Source organism: Lactuca sativa, chromosome 2 (assembly GCF_002870075.4).
Source record: "Lactuca sativa cultivar Salinas chromosome 2, Lsat_Salinas_v11, whole genome shotgun sequence".
NCBI classification, from domain to species: Eukaryota; Viridiplantae; Streptophyta; class Magnoliopsida; order Asterales; family Asteraceae; genus Lactuca; species Lactuca sativa.
In genome coordinates this window covers 8,492,236-8,497,386 of record NC_056624.2, presented here as the reverse complement: position 1 = coordinate 8,497,386, position 5,151 = coordinate 8,492,236, and the positions used below count along the sequence as shown (strand labels likewise).

At 40.6% G+C, this 5,151-nt stretch overlaps 1 non-coding gene across 1 annotated transcript; it reads right to left on the bottom strand.

The window, feature by feature from the left end:
* Window positions 1-829: 829 nt before the first annotated feature.
* LOC111905562 (small nucleolar RNA R71) lies at window positions 830-935 on the bottom strand. Its single transcript, XR_002854934.1, has one exon. It is a non-coding gene; the product is annotated as a small nucleolar RNA R71 (small nucleolar RNA).
* Between the last annotated feature and the right edge of the window lie 4,216 nt (window positions 936-5,151).

Sequence of the window (5,151 nt, the reverse complement as noted above, 5' to 3'; positions counted from 1 at the left end):
AGAAATTTTTTCCATTTCTGCTTTGAACTCGCTGAGTGCAGTCGAAGCTACTATGCGAGTCCGTCGCAGTTTTGTTTGTTTGTTTTTGTTTTATTTTGTTTTTGTTCTTTTTACGCGTTTTCTCATTTTGTTGTAGGATTTTCATGACCAGAGGATCCAACACACCTCTGGTTCCCCCTTTTGAAAACCCAGAATCCGCATTGAGGAAAAACACAGGCAAGGGCGACGAAAGCTCGAATACACCAAAGAAGTCACCTTTGACTAGCTTGAAGACGGGTTTTGGGAAGAAAAAGAACAAGAAACTAGGAGAGACCAGTAGTCAAAAGAGCGAAGAAAGTAAGTAAGAAGATATTGAAGACAATCCAAAAGAAATTTGAATTCGAATACGACTACGATACCGAATACGAAGAGGAAAGCGATCAAGAAGGAGACTTGGTCAACATCATGGCAAACATCGATGAAGTCCCCATGGGCGAATACAAGAAGAGGATACTAGATGATACCGGCCCGAGACTTATGCAACCCGCAATTCCCGCAACTGCCATTTTTAAGCTTAAGGGTCACATACTTGCTCAACTCAAAGAGATCCCCTTCTACGGAAAAGACCACGAAGATGCGTACAAACACTTGGATGAAGTCAATGATGTAGTTGATTATTTTAATGTTCCAAACGTGCCTCATGAAACCCATCTGCTTCGCATGCTTCCAGTTACATTCTAGGGTGCTGCAAAGGATTGGCTCAAGTCACTCCCCACCGAATCCATCACTACATGGGCTAAGATGAAAGAAGAATTTATTGACCAGTTTTGCGCACCTTCAAAGATAGCCAAGTTGCAGAAAGCTATTGCCTACTTTGAACAACAAAGCAGAGAATCCCTTTATGAGGCATGGGAGAGGTACAAAAGTCTACTAAGGAATTGCCCGCATCATGATCTTAATAGCCAACAAGAAGTCTCTATCTTTTATGATGGGGTCAATGTGACTACAAGGCAGCTTCTTGACTCGCAAGGACCGCTCACCAAGAAGCCACCCCCGGTGATCAAGGAATTAATTGGGGAATTCTTTAAACACTCTAGAGAATATCATAACCCACGAAATGAAGTAAGTAAGGGGTGTTGAACACTGTTAATGATAGCATGGCTGCAATGATTGCTAAACTAGATAGTTTAGATACGAGGATGACTAAGATGGATCAAACAATCCATGCTATTCAGGTAGGATGTGAGAATTGTAGCGGACCTCACCTCACAAAGGATTGTGATTTGGATGAGAATGGAAACAAGAAGGCTCAAGTATTCTATTCAAGTGGCGAAAAATTTGATGATAATTGGCGAAAACCAAAGAAGGAATGGCTCCCGTATGACGAGCACAAAAAGACAACAGAGGAGAAATATAAGCAAAAAGAAAGAGGCTTCTATCAAAAGGAGGAACCAGTTATGGAAAAAAGGACTAATTTAGAAGAGATGCTTACAAGATTCGTAGCCACATTCGAAAAACAACACAATGATACCGATGCTACACTTAAAGATCAACAAAATATGTTGAGAGAACACCAACTTATGATAAAAGATCAACAAGCTTTGCTTAGGAATCAGCAAGCTTCTATCCTCAACATAGAAAAGCAGCTAGGGCAACTTGCACAAGAAGTAAATAAGAGAAGACCGGGTGGACTACCGAGTAATACCGAAAGTAACCCGAAAGGTACACATATAAACTTTGTCACAACTAAGAGTAGGAAGATCGTAACCCCTCTGGCACCTATTCAGAATGAAGATCCAAACCTGGTGCAAGAGAAGGTGGCAGAAGGGCAGAATGAAGATCCAAAAATCCATTAAAACCCAGACCCTACTCGCCGAGTCCACAATATGGACTCGACGAGTCCGACAATTGAACAGAAAAATAAACCTCCTGTTAAGCCATATCAGCCTCTACTGCCTTATCCAGCTCGAGCTAGACAGGAAAAGAATGAAGAAGACTACCAGAACGTTTTAGAACACATAAAGGCTCTTCAAATTAACATACCATTCATAGAAGTAGTTGTTGAAATGCCAAAATATGCCAAATTCCTCAAGGAGCTTCTAACTAATAAAAGGAAAATGGAAGAAGTGAAGAAGGTGGCGCTAAACGAGAATTGTCCAGCTGCAATGGTTAACAAACTTCCTAAGAAGAAAGGAGATTCGGGAAGTTTAACATTGTGCTGACAATTTGGAAACTTAACCACCATTTATGCACTATCTGATTCAGGGGAAAGTGTAAATCTAATGTCTTACTCGTTTTTCAAAAAGCTAGATCTTCCGGAGCCAAGGCCCATTCGTATGGCAATACACTTAGCTAACAAGACGGTTACATTTCCTAGGGGAATTTGTGAAGATCTTTTGGTGAAGGTGGACAAGTTCGTGTTCCCTGCGGACCTTATAGTTTTAGACACGGAAGCGGATCCTCAAGTCCCGATTATATTAGGAAGACATTTCCATAATACAACAAGTGCTATTGTAGACATGCGAGATTCTAAACTTACCCTTCGTGTAGGAGACAAATCAGTCACTTTTGGAGATGATCAAGCCATGAAGCATCCAAGGAGTAGTGACGACACGACATTTTCGATTGACATGTTGGAAGAATTTTTGGAAGATTGGAATGAAGATAACCCAAGCAAGTCCACCATCTCATTTGAAGAAGAGTTTGATGCTGAAAGGGACCTGCTGGAATTAGAAATACTGGTCGAGGAAGCTGATTATAACGACTTGATCGGAAGTACAGAAAGTCCGACTCGACGAGTATCCCCGATGGACTCGGCGAGTCCGTCCGAAGAACCCAGAATATTCGTGAGCATTACAATGGACTCGACGAGTTCCCTCACTGGACTCGACGTGTTCAACATTCAGCGCACCAAAAATGAGCTCAAGGCACTACCAGATTACTTGGAGTACGCATTTCTTGAAGCTGGCCAACAAAAAACTGTAATAATAGCTGCTGATTTGGCCAAACATGAGAAGGAGAGCCTTCTGGGTGTATTAAAGAAGATGGAAAGGGCTATAGTGCGGAAGATAACCGACATAAAGGGAATTAGTCCAGCCTATTGTTCCCACAAAATTAACTTAGAAGATCGTTTAAAAGCTGTAGTGCAACGCCAACGAAGACTCAACCCGAACATGCATGAAGTATTGAAAAAGGAGGTGGTAAAATTACTAGATGCCAGAATCATTTATTCAATCTCTGATAGTCCATGGGTGAGTCCGGTCCAAGTGGATCCGTAGAAAGGAGGTGTGAGGGTAGTGGCTAATGAAAAAAACGAAGTAATTCTAACAAATACGGTAACCGGGTGGCGAGTTTGCATCGACTATAGGAAGCTAAATGAGGCCACATGCAAGGATCACATTCCATTGCATTTTATCGATCAAATGCTTGAAAGGCTCTCTGGTTATCTTTAATATTGTTTTCTCGATGGGTTTTCGGGGTGCATTCAAATTCCAATTGACCCACAAGACCAAGAGAAGACCACTTTTACATGCCCGAGTGGAACATTCTCATATAGACGCATGCCTTTTAGGTTATGCAATTCACTCGCTACTTTCGAAAGATGCATGATGGCTGTCTTTCATGATATGATTGAAAAGTTTGTGGAGGGTTTTATGGATGACTTCTCAGTTTTTCGGTCCTCTTCTTAGGATTGCTTGTCCAACTTGGATCTAATGTTAGCAAGATGTGAGAAGACCAACCTTGTCCTTAATTGGGAGAAGTGTCATTTTATGGTGAATGAAGGAATTGAGCTAGGACACAAGGTCTCAAGGAGGGGGGTAGAGGTGGATAGAGCAAAGGTGGACACTATAGCCAATCTGCCACCTCCAACAAATGTCAACGGGGTAAGAAGCTTTTTAGGACATGCGGGATTCTATAGGCGTTTTATTAAAGACTTTTCGAAGATCACAAGACCCTTGACTCAACTTCTTTTGAAAGACGTCTCATTCAAATTTTCTAAAGAATGTCTTGATGCGTTTAATTTTTTGAAGGAAAAGTTGACTACTTCACCTATTCAGGTAGCTCCAAATTGGAGCCTTCCTTTTGAGCTAATGAGTGATGCTAGTAACTTTGCGGTGGGAGATCTTTTGGGAAAAAGGATTGACAAGCATTTTCAGACAATCTATTATGCAAGTAAGACCCTAAACCCAACACAAGAAAACTACACCACTATAGAAAAGGAGCTATTAGCGGTAGTTTTTGCATTTGATAAATTTCGCTCATATTTGGTTTTGTAAAAAACCATAGTTTACTGACCATTTTGTCCTTAAATATCTTTTTGCTAAACAAGATGCTAAACCTAGGTTGATTCGTTGGGTTTTGCTATTACAAAAATTTGACATTGAAATACGAGATAAAAAAGGGATGGAGAACGTGGCTACCGATCATTTATCGAGATTGGAAAACCCGCATTTGGATGAGTTTGAAGAAAACAAGATTGGAGATGTATTTCCCGAAGAGCATTTATTAGTTGTAGCAGGTGAGATTCCATGGTTTACAGATATAGCTAACTATTTAGCTACTGAATACATCCCAAAAGACTTGACCCGCCAACAAAACAAGAAGTTCTTTTCAGAAATCAAGTATTACTTTTGGGATGAACCATACCTCTTTCGTAGCTGTGCCGATGGTATGATAAGTAGATGTGTATCCGGGAATGAAAGTTGGGAAATATTGGAGCATTGTCATAACGGGCCCACCAGAGGACATCATGGAGTGCAATATACGGCCAAGAAAGTTTTTTATTCGGGTTTTTATTGGCCCACTATATTTAAAGATGCTACAAAATTTGTCAAAGAATGTGATTCATGCCAAAGAATGGGAAACATTTCATCACGCAAGGAAATGCCCCAACATAGCATTCAAGTTTGTGAAATATTTGATGTTTGGTGAATTTACTTCATGGGTCCTTTTCCAATGTCAAAGGGAAATAAATACATTTTGGTAGCTGTTGATTATGTATCCAAATGGGCAGAGGCCCAAGAATTACCCACAAATGATGCTCAAGTGGTGGTGCATTTTCTCAAGAAATTATTTTCAAGATTTGGAGTTCCAAGGGCCCTAATTAGTGATCGAGGCACCCACTTCACCAATTATCAATTAGCTAAGGTATTGAAAAAATATGGTGTCCAC